General features: G+C 49.1%; 1 long non-coding RNA gene across 1 annotated transcript; it reads right to left on the bottom strand.

Moving 5' to 3' along the window:
* Positions 1–738: 738 nt before the first annotated feature.
* LOC139835627 (uncharacterized) lies at positions 739–6666 on the bottom strand. The gene is made up of 3 exons (XR_011751212.1): positions 6546–6666; positions 2292–2376; positions 739–972 (listed from the first exon to the last, which is right to left on the bottom strand). It is a non-coding gene; the product is annotated as an uncharacterized lncRNA (long non-coding RNA).
* Between the last annotated feature and the right edge of the window lie 5492 nt (positions 6667–12158).

Here is a 12158-nt window from a genome sequence, read left to right as displayed (position 1 = left end):
ACTTACATCCAGCTTTGCGTTTCTGAATCTGGATCTTGTCATCATTGTGTGCTCTTCTCCTTTTCTGGTGAGAACCGATAGCTCTGATAAAGTTGAATACAAGACAAAACATACACACTTAGAATGACCTGATCAATGGATATTCAAACTTAATCCATGGGACAAGCTCTAGCTTTGAGCTCTGATAAAGGCATAAAGTTGGACTACAGTTTGTTCAAGTAATGACATTTTAACTGCCTGAGCCTGTAGGCCCATAGACACTCTAGCTTTGAACTCATTTTCCAATGTCATTCATGGATTATATTGTTCCATCTCCAAATTTTAAGAGAGATTAACGTTTTTTTATTACTTAAGGTTGATCATAGGATGTATTCTGCAGCATGCTGACCATAACTTCATTTTGTATCTCTAATATTTTTCTCTTCGGTGCGCTTTTCAAAAGCCTAAATTGAACATTGAATCAAACATGCACACAAAAAGACACCAAATATATAAAATAAAGTTAATGCATGTCAACAACCAATAGTACAAAGGGGAATATTTGTTAATTTGAAGAGAGATCAATCAATACAATAGTGAGCACACATGTGACGCCCCGGAACCGGTACCATGAGGATCCCAGCGAACCTGCCGAAATCCGCACGATATCGATTCTGAGGCGCCCTCTGACACGACGTGCGCGATGAATCACACACGTGATGCCAGAGGAATTAACACGAGCGGTAACATTACATCAGGTTTACAATAGAGCCCACAAGATACATATATTACAACAACGACTCCAACGAGTCAAGATACAAATATACAATACAAAGATCCAAATCATACAGAAGATCGAATACGTCCGAGTACGGACAAGATACAAATTGGACTAAGAGTCCTGAAGATAACCAGTGACGTCCATAACCCTGCCCAGGCCAAGCCGGAAGGGTAACCTCGCTAACGTCGTCTTCATCGAACATAACTTCATACCTGTCCGGTTATGTCCCAAAGAAGCAGCAATAAGTACGGGTTCGTACTTAACAAGACTTCAAGACGTATAAGCATTCGTCAACCAGTCGTCCTTTGTACTTGAGGCACGCAGGGGACTTAGAGGACGCAAGAGGAACGTCATAGGCAATATGGTGGGGTTAAGCGGCAGCGCGCAAGCACTAAAAGCCTATAGAGACACTCTGCAACAGTCGTCTAATCAGAGAAGATGAGAGAGCGTATAAGCTAGCAATTCTATACTCTGCAAACATAACACAACCGATGCGTTCCCCCCTTGCAAGGAAGTACTTACAAAGGCACTCACACGGTGGACAAGTTTTATTAGGTAGCCGTTGTAGTAATTCTATATTACTACGCAAGTTATTATCAAATTATAAACATCAATATAAAGGTGTAAGTTGTTCTATGATCGAGCTATACAATTCCAAGTCGTCCATAACCGCGGACACGGCTTATCGATAAGATGTACACCCTGCAGGGTTGCCCAAATGTAACCATACGCATGCTCGACCCACTTACGACAGGTGGATGTCTCACAACAAGACCGTTCCCAGTTCAACAAGAAAGTCTAGGGGGGCCACCCGACTAAGCTACCTGTAACGAAGTCCGGCCGTACTCCGAAGCGGACTCAGGGTTTGCGTTAACGGCTAGGCGTGCAAACCACACGCTTCGCTAAACGTTCCGCGGGGTACAGTACAGAATATAAACACCCGAAGGCAACAGGAAGTAAACACCCGAAGGCAACAGTAAGTAAAGCATGGCATACATGGCATAGGCAAATAAAACCAAGGTTGTGGCCCCCTTTTCAACTGACTTGACAAAAGGTAATGGGTGAGGGGGGGTCCCAATAAACGTCCCCACGTACGGGTAGAGCGCTCAATCTCGGAACGGATAACAAGAACTCGGGTCCTAGGGGACATTAGCGAGTCAAAGTTCCGATGCTTTCGCAAAGGGGCTCACAGATGCCTCTGCTTACAATTTTAGTTGTTAACAAAAAGTAAGTGTGATTATCTCCAACAACATATCCATAAACCATGTATCATGATTCCCCAACAGATAACCCGATAAGATAACGATAACGGCAACGAGATAAAACAGCACTAGCATGCACTAAGACTCGCAAGGCAGACCCGATAACCAAACAACAGCTGTAGGAGGTTGGTGGAGGCAATATAGGCTGCTTAAGGTAACAGGTGGGTAGGACATGTGACAAGAACGCAACTCAAGGCTACCATGAGGGAGAAGACAAAATAAAATAGGTAAGCGACTCCTGCAGAGACAGGAGTTTAGGAAATGCTTGCCTGTTAAAGCTTGCCGAGGAACATCCGGAGAACTTGTCGTATCTCACAACACCACTTCGCGATCCTATCCGGGAAGAAGCAAATGCTGGAAACACACATCGTATGCAAGTCTTACTACTACGGATAAGAAAAACTGGCATGCTCAAGATATGGTATGCATGCATGACATGGCAAACATGATGCGGCGATGCAACTTATCCAATTAGGCGGAGTCGGAACCCCGGACAGACAATTAGGGTTGAAGTTGCATTTCTACCGACAAAGTTAAGTTGTTGTTAGCATGGCAGTAGCATGGCAAGGGTGAGCTACTTCAAGTTTAAATGGAACCGGGACAACAAATAGTTATATCCCACATATTCCATATGTTCCTTATTAGGTGATAATGCAAACTATCACGAGATTGTATGATGCATTATGCAAAAGCAAGTATGGATGGCATATTCATGTTCCTCTCATTTTTCTGATCAAAAATCATATATAACACTTTTTATTTCGAGTTACGGTTTAAAAGATATGATTTATACGAGATATACACATTTCTGGAATTTTCTGTAAAACATAAAACAGATGGGGTTTTCCTCACCGAGGGGCTGGCTAGCCCTGGTGGCTAACGCGCGGGCCCAGGGAGAAGCTGACAAGGCAGAGGGGGTCCGATTTGGTTCACAGCACCTACGGGGGGGGGGGGGGGGGGGTTCAGAAAACCAACATGAAGAGGGGCACCGGGTTAGGGAAAAAGAAGCACAGGGGCCTTGATGCAAACTTGCCAGATCTGGATCTGGTGGGGTTTTCTCACTGGGAGCTGGACCAGCCGCAGCGGATGACAGGTGGGGCCCAGGGGACGACGTGGCCGCCACGCTGGCGAACCATCCGCGCACGCACACCAGGTGCTCGACGCCGTGCACGGATGGTGATCACTGCGGGCCGGCATGGCGCGCGCGGGCGAACGAGCGCGTTCCAGGAAGCTTGCGTGGGCGCGTTCGCCTCGTCTCGTCGACGCGGACCAGGGGATGGCGGCGCCGCTTCCAGGAGGTAGCCGGAGCGTCACCGGCGGCGGGTTCCTGCGGCGGCGCATTTCGGCTTCGCGGTGAAGAGAAGCAAAACGGAGGCAAAAAGGAAAAAGGGGATGTCCAGAAGGTGTGCGAGCTCACCCGCGAGCTCAACGTGCAGACGAGGTGGCCGGAGAGGAACCAGAGACGCCGTAATGGACGGAAAACCGCGGCGGCCGGAGGAGATGGCGAGGTCGATTTCGTCGCGGTTGAGCCCTCCCGGCTCGATTCGTCGCACCAGGAAGAAGAGGACGTCAATAGGAAGCTTTTGGTGACCTTGGTGCGACGCGGGGCTACCGAAACTGGTGGCGCCATGGCGAGGAGGCGGTGGCGTTCTCGGTGGCTTGCAGAGAGGAAGAAAAAGAGGGGAAAAGAGGTGGCGGCGCGAGGGAGGGAGAAGGTAGGGGCTAGGGTTTTGCAGGGCACCGAGGTGCGGCTAAAAGGAGAGGGGAGCCGGTGCGGGGTGGTTGGCGAGGAGGACCACTGCATCCTCACGCACACGGCGTGACCGCGCCGTGGGGGAAGACGACAACCTCTCCTTTTTCTCACGAAGGGGTACGGTGGAGCTGGGCCGGGTCAGGCCAAGAAAGAGAGAGGAGGTGGGCTGCTGGCGGGAAAGAAGAAGAGAAAAGAAGCTAGGGGTTGGGCTGAGGGAAAAAAAGACGCGGCCCAGGATAGGTTAGGTTAGATTAGGGTTAGGTTAGGTTAGGTTTTCTCTCTTCTTTTATTCTAAAACTGTTTTGAAAACTTTGTAAATACAAAATAGAAGAAAACCAGTTTTATTTTGAAATATGAAAATATCTGTAAACATTTTATTTTGTTTTCTAAATACTTAGTGTTTAGGGTTTTGTTAAAAGAAAAAGAAGGGAAGGTTTTATTCAACCATATGAGAGGAAAAAAAAATAGTTTAGGATTTATAAAATAATTTTATTTGATAATACATGGATGACATGATGCATGATGCATGATGATGCACAAAAGAAAAAGCACAAGCAAATCTAATAGGGGGTTCTACCCGGGGCCGTTACAATCGACACCACTAATAAGGAATCTCGCCCCGAGATTCCACGTCCAGGTACGGGGGAAGAGAGGTGAACTATCGGATCTTCAGGCGACGTGTCGATCTCCTCGACACCACTAACAAGAGTTCTTGCTCCATGCTGATCGGTCGACACCACTAACAAGAAGTCGTTGTTCCGCTGTCGATGGTGATGCACTTCTGATGAAATCCTCCGAAGATCGGACCTAACAGGTGAGGGGCAAAGATCGTCCAACCCACGTGGAAGTCTAAGACTCAGAGAAGCAGATTAGAGTGAAGACTCAAAACTCGCAAGGTAAGAGGAGCAAGAATAGGGATAAGGAGAAAAATCAGAGCTAATCAGAACTATCCAACGAATTTTAGAAAATAGTTTAGACACTAGACACAACAACGTCCGTTGGCAAGGTTATCCTACAGGCTGGACTAGTGGGGTACCGTCAAACCTGAGGCTCTGATTCCAACTTGTGACGCCCCGAAACCGGTACCATGAGGATCCCAGCGAACCCGCCGAAATCCGCACGATATCGATTCTGAGGCGCCCTCCGACACGACGTGCGCGATGAATCACACACGTGATGCCAGAGGAATTAACACGAGCGGTAACATTACATCAGGTTTACAATAGAGCCCACAAGATACATATATTACAACAACGACTCCAACGAGTCAAGATACAAATATACAATACAAAGATCCAAATCATACAGAAGATCGAATACGTCCGAGTACGGACAAGATACAAATTGGACTAAGAGTCCTGAAGATAACCAGTGGCGTCCATAACCCTGCCCAGGCCAAGCCGGAAGGGTAACCTCGCTAACGTCGTCTTCATCGAACATAACTTGATCCCCGCCCGGTTATGTCCCAAAGAAGCAGCAATAAGTACGGGTTCGTACTTAACAAGACTTCAAGACGTATAAGCATTCGTCAACCAGTCGTCCTTTGTACTTGAGGCACGCAGGGGACTTAGAGGACGCAAGAGGAACGTCATAGGCAATATGGTGGGGTTAAGCGGCAGTGCACAAGCACTAAAAACCTATAGAGACACTCTACAACAGTCGTCTAATCAGAGAAGATGAGAGAGCGCATAAGCTAGCAATTCTATACTCTGCAAACATAACACAACCGACGCGTTCCCCCCTCGCAAGGAAGTACTTACAAAGGCACTCACACGGTGGACAAGTTTTATTAGGTAGCCGTTGTAGTAATTCTATATTACTACGCAAGTTATTATCAAATTATTAACATCAACATAAAGGTGTAAGTTGTTCTATGATCGAGCTATACAATTCCAAGTCGTCCATAACCGCGGACACGGCTTATCGATAAGATGTACACCCTGCAGGGGTTGCCCAAATGTAACCATACGCATGCTCGACCCACTTACGACAGGTAGATGTCTCACAACAAGACCGTTCCCAGTTCAACAAGAAAGTCTAGGGGGGCCACCCGACTAAGCTACTCGTAACGAAGTCCGGCCGTACTCCGAAGCGGACTCAGGGTTTGCGTTAACGGCTAGGCGTGCAAACCACACGCTTCGCTAAACGTTCCGCGGGGTACAGTACAGAATATAAACACCCGAAGGCAACAGGAAGTAAACACCCGAAGGCAACAGTAAGTAAAGCATGGCATACATGGCATAGGTAAATAAAACCAAGGTTGTGGCCCCTTTTTCAACTGACTTGAGAAAAGGTAATGGGTGAGGGGGGGTCCCAATAAATGTCCCCACGTACGGGTAGAACGCTCAATCTCGGAACAGATAACAAGAACTCGGGTCCTAGGGGACATTAGCGAGTCAAAGTTCCGATGCTTTCGCAAAGGGGCTCACAGATGCCTCTGCTTACAATTTTAGTTGTTAACAAAAAGTAAGTGTGATTATCTCCAACAACATATCCATAAACCATGTATCATGATTCCCCAACAGATAACCCGATAAGATAACGATAACGGTAACGAGATAAAACAACACTAGCATGCACTAAGACTCGCAAGGCAGACCCGATAACCAAACAACAGCTGTAGGAGGTTGGTGGAGGCAATATAGGCTGCTTGAGGTAACAGGTGGGTAGGACATGTGACAAGAACGCAACTCAAGGCTAGCATGAGGGAGAAGGCAAAATAAAATAGGTGAGCGACTCCTGCAGAGACAGGAGTTTAGGAAATGCTTGCCTGTTAAAGCTTGCCGAGGAACATCCGGAGAACTTGTCGTATCTCACAACACCACTTCGCGATCCTATCCGGGAAGAAGCAAATGCTGGAAACACACATCGTATGCAAGTCTTACTACTACGGATAAGAAAAACCGGCATGCTCAAGATATGGTATGCATGCATGACATGGCAAACATGATGCGGCGATGCAACTTATCCAATTAGGCGGAGTCGGAACCCCGGACAGACAATTAGGGTTGAAGTTGCATTTCTACCGACAAAGTTAAGTGGTTGTTAGCATGGCAGTAGCATGGCAAGGGTGAGCTACTTCAAGTTTAAATGGAACCGAGACAACAAATAGTTATATCCCACATATTCCATATGTTCCTTATTAGGTGATAATGCAAACTATCACGAGATTGTATGATGCATTATGCAAAAGCAAGTGTGGATGGCATATTCATGTTCCTCTCATGTTTCTGATCAAAAATCATATATAACACTTTTTATTTCGAGTTACGGTTTAAAAGATATGATTTATACGAGATATACACATTTCTGGAATTTTCTGTAAAACATAAAACAGATGGGGTTTTCCTCACCGAGGGGCTGGCTAGCCCTGGTGGCTGACGCGCGGGCCCAGGGAGAAGCTGACGAGGCAGAGGGGGTCCGGTTTGGTTCACAGCACCTGCGCGGGGGGGGGGGGGGGGGGGGTTCAGAAAACCAACATGAAGAGGGGCACCGGGTTAGGGAAAAAGAAGCACAGGGGCCTTGATGCAAACTTGCCAGATCTGGATCTGGTGGGGTTTTCTCACCGGGAGCTGGACCAGCCGCAGCGGATGACAGGTGGGGCCCAGGGGACGACGTGGCCGCCACGCTGGCGAACCATCCGCGCACGCACACCAGGTGCTCGACGCCGTGCACGGATGGTGATCACTGCGGGCCGGCATGGCGCGCGCGGGCGAACGAGCGCGTTCCAGGAAGCTTGCGTGGGCGCGTTCGCCTCGTCTCGTCGGCGCGGACTAGGGGATGGTGGCGCCGCTTCCAGGAGGTAGCCGGAGCGTCACCGGTGGCGGGTTCCTGCGGCGGCGCATTTCGGCTTCGCGGTGAAGAGAAGCAAAACGGAGGCAAAAAGGAAAAAGGGGATGTCCAGAAGGTGTGCGAGCTCACCCGCGAGCTCAACGTGCAGACGAGGTGGCCGGAGAGGAACCAGAGACGCCGTAATGGACGGAAAACCGCGGCGGCCGGAGGAGATGGCGAGGTCGATTTCGTCGCGGTTGAGCCCTCCCGGCTCGATTCGTCGCACCAGGAAGAAGAGGACGTCAAGAGGAAGCTTTTGGTGACCTTGGTGCGATGCGGGGCTACCGAAACTGGTGGCGCCATGGCGAGGAGGCGGTGGCGTTCTCGGTGGCTTGCAGAGAGGAAGAAAACGAGGGGAAAAGAGGTGGCGGCGCGAGGGAGGGAGAAGGTAGGGGCTAGGGTTTTGCAGGGCACCGAGGTGCGGCTAAAAGGAGAGGGGAGCCGGTGCGGGGTGGTTGGCGAGGAGGACCACTGCATCCTCACGCACACGGCGTGACCGCGCCGTGGGGGAAGACGACAACCTCTCCTTTTTCTCGCGAAGGGGTACGGTGGAGCTGGGCCGGGCCAGGCCAAGAAAGAGAGAAGAGGTGGGCTGCTGGCGGGAAAGAAGAAGAGAAAAGAAGCTAGGGGTTGGGCTGAGGAAAAAAAAGACGCGACCCAGGATAGGTTAGGTTAGATTAGGCTTAGGTTAGGTTAGGTTTTCTCTCTTCTTTTATTCTAAAACTGTTTTGAAAACTTTGTAAATACAAAATAGAAGAAAACCAGTTTTATTTTGAAATATGAAAATATCTGTAAACATTTTATTTTGTTTTCTAAATACTTAGTGTTTAGGGTTTTGTTAAAAGAAAACGAAGGGAAGGTTTTATTCAACCATATGAGAGGAAAAAAAAATAGTTTAGGATTTATAAAATAATTTTATTTGATAATACATGGATGACATGATGCATGATGCATGATGATGCACAAAAGAAAAAGCACAAGCAAATCTAATAGGGGGTTCTACCCGGGGCCGTTACAACACAGAAATGCAGAATGCCCCAGGTACTTTAAAAGGCATAATTCCTCTGATAATGCTATCTACAATCTTCCCATTTTGCAACATTCCTTCTCGCATTCTGGAAGTTTGACTTCTGAGCATCTCCAGCCGCTTCCCCCAAACGGCGTCGGATTTATCGTTTGGGGGACGTGTTTCCTTCGTGCCGCGTTTGGGAGACGTCGCTCCCTAGCCGCGTCCCCAAAACAAAATTTCAGATATTTAAATCTTAAGCAAATTCATTCAAACTTGCTATATATTACATAGATTCGAACGAAATTCGATAAAATTTAAACTAAACCCTAATCTAGTAGTACTTGCGGCGGCTAGATGTGTCGCAGTACTGGTGGAAGTTGTACATGTCATCGACGACGACGTCCTGCTTGTCGCGCTCGTCAGGCTCGTCGACGGGCTCGTCCTTCACCGCGCCGCTTGGCCCAGCCACGCCATCGTCGGTGAGGTCCACATGCGGCTTCCCGGAGTCGCGGATGGACATGGCGATCGCCGTGTCGAGGTCGCCCCTCCATGCGTCCTTGTCGTTCAATGATGCCAAGCACGCCGCTCGCAAGCCAGGGCAGTCCTCGGGGTCATCGCTGCTGGCGATGAGACGCTGCTGCCGCTCGTACTCCGCCAACAACGTCGCCTTCCCGGCTGCCTCGTTGTCCTGCTCCTCCTTCACCTCCGGCTTTGGGATGAGGAGGGCGCCGCTGGCGCGCCTGTGCTGCTGTCGGCTAACGCTGTTGCCGCCGCGCCTCGGATTGACGGGCGGCATCGCGAACTCTGGCTCCTCCTTCACCTCGCGCTTAGGCACGGTGTAGGGTGCGGTGCGGTGCGACGAAGAAGGCGCCGGTCCTGACGAGGAAGAGTTGGAGGAGGAGTACATCCTCCACGCCTGCCAGCGCGCTGCGGGCGTAGGGGATGGTGGCGGCGATGACGGCATCTCCAACCTGGGGGTGCCGTTCTGGATGCCGTCGACGACGTGCTCCAGGGTGCGCCCCGGAACGCCCCAGAAGAGGAGGTGCCCCTCCTTGTTCCAGGTGTTCCGCCGGCCGATGAGGCCGGCGTTGCTGTTCATCTCGGCGCTGTGCTGCGCCTGGAAGTAGTCGACCCACCAGGCGTCGTTGCCGGTGGACGCCCAGGTTGGATCGGCCCGCTCCTCGGCGGTGAGGCGAGCCCGCTGGGCCCTGATTGCGTCCCTCCAGCGCTCCGTGCCCTCCCGCGGTGGCGGCGGGACTCCGACGCCGTTGACGGCCATCTTCCACCCACTGCTGCTTGGCAGCCGCATGTCCGGCGGGACGGGATATCCCGCGCAGCGCCCACGCCTCCACCACGGTGAGGCTGCCGCGGCCGAAGCCGTTCGCCACGGCGATCTTGCGGGACGACGACATTGGAGGAGGAGGTTGGGAACGGCGAGGGAGGAGGAGATTTGGGAGCGGCGAGAGGTTGGAGCGGCGAGAGATTGGGATGGGGACGGAAGGAGGGGCACTCTTATTATGCAGCGACGCCAGACGAAGCGGCAGCGGGGCGTTGGACGCAATAAACGCCGGCGCGGATGGCCACGCGGCCATGCACGGCGAGACACGTCCCTTCGTCGCTTAGGAAAGCTGGGACGCCATTAACGTCGCTTGACCAGAGGGTAGGCGACGGGGTTTTAGGCTTCCCAGTCGCTGACGCGTCGGGCCCGCGTCTTCTCGCCTCGCTTTTCGTTGTGTCCGGCGTACCCGGAGCGTCCCCTGTGTAGCGGGGACGGGCTCGGGGCACCGGGCACCGTATTGAGCCGCGCCGGACGGAAAGGGCCTTTGGGGCACGCGGCTGGGAACGGAATTTTGTCCGGCGCGCCCCAAATCCCTTTGGGGGCCGCTTTGGGGGACGCGGCTGGAGATGCTCTCAAGCTTTGATGTGGATTTCTTGTTACAGTGAGTAATCTATACCAAGTGATTTGGCCCTAGTGGTAGCTGAACTCGAGAATGTATCTAACTGCATGTTCAATCAGAAACTTGCTTGCTTGGCAAAATATCAGTGTTACGGTGGAAGTAGACTACATGTATATTGTCACTGCTATTGTATATCATCCTCTTGGCAGGAGTAGTGTTGGAGTTAGCTTGTTGATTTGCAAAGCTGAATGAAGCATGAAGTAGATAATATTTTAAGAAGAGTGTTCTTTTACTGCTCTCATGTATTCCCTAACCGTATACTGTTGAAAACGACAAATCTGATATTCTGTACATGAACCTTCTCAAGAATGTTTTCTGACTTCATAAAAACCCCACCTTTTGTAGCAGTATGTGCATAAGGTTGAGGAAAAATATGTAATAGTGAGGAATATGCGGGCTTCTAGTACTAAGACAGAGCACAAACATAGACTACAATTTGCAGTGTAAGAAAGGCTAGATCAGGTAGCTGATGAATCCGTCTCTCGAAATAGCTTCATCTACCTCAGTGCAGCTCTAAACTTCTAATGTTAGAAAGGGACAAAAATTGCATATAGATCACATACAAATCATTAGAAAATGCAAAGGGGAATGGTATATGATTCTTGCTGCATGTAGTGGGTTAGTAGTTAGCACACCAGAAAAATCAGATGCAAACTTTTGCATCACTCTGGTATCAAATTACTGAAATTTCGTTGAGGTCAATTTATTTTTTAGCACCACTTGAATTTCCACCGCCGAAAAGGGATCAACTGCGCTCCATTGCTGAAATAAACTAGGCATATTGCGCAAAGGTTCCCACCTTTGCTGCCAAGCAAACCTAGAGTAGAAGATAGCTATGAGGTAGCTCACACCAATGTAATTATGTAAACGAAAAAGATTGTTCATGTCTTGTTCAGTAAAATTAATTTCTGTTGTAAAATAATGTAAGCAAGACTGACTTCGTTATTTTACGGCAAAAAAACACTGAAGCTTAGAATAATTCCAACATGATATTTTAACAATTTTTGCCATCAAAAGTAATAAGCAACCATATGATGTGTATGACACTATAACTACTTCATATTAATCACTTATGTTTGTGTACTTATGTCTGAAAGAATTTGTACCTTCATCAAGAGCGCACCACGTTTTATGCTGCAAGTTGAATTGCATTTCAGCTTGATATGGTTCCCTCATCCATGCTGATTTGGTACTGGCACTTGACAGGTACTGCTGGCAATATAATAATTCTTTCTTGACACTATAGCCTGATGGTATACCAAAACAAGTTGCGGTATACAATTCTTTTGACACTGAAATTCCACTGTCGGAAATTATTTTCTGAAAGTCCATGGATGATACTTGAGGTAAGGGTTCCGCATGAAAGCTTCATTGTCTAGGAAATAAATTCGCTTATGATTTATATTCCTTGCCATTTACTTAACTTTGTAGCATAGGAGTCACGCCAATTCGTGCAGAAGAAGGCAGTGGGCATTAGTACTCCATGCAACGAGCAGAGAAATGTTTGGTTGGCTGCAAAATGAGATCAATGGGGGATGAAGCAACATTTATATATTTTGGTTCCCTCTCCACTGCCGAAGATGCA

The sequence above is a fragment of the Lolium perenne genome, chromosome 1 (assembly GCF_019359855.2).
Source record: "Lolium perenne isolate Kyuss_39 chromosome 1, Kyuss_2.0, whole genome shotgun sequence".
Lineage (NCBI taxonomy): Eukaryota > Viridiplantae > Streptophyta > Magnoliopsida > Poales > Poaceae > Lolium > Lolium perenne.
This window is presented reverse-complemented; position numbering and strand designations above follow the sequence as displayed.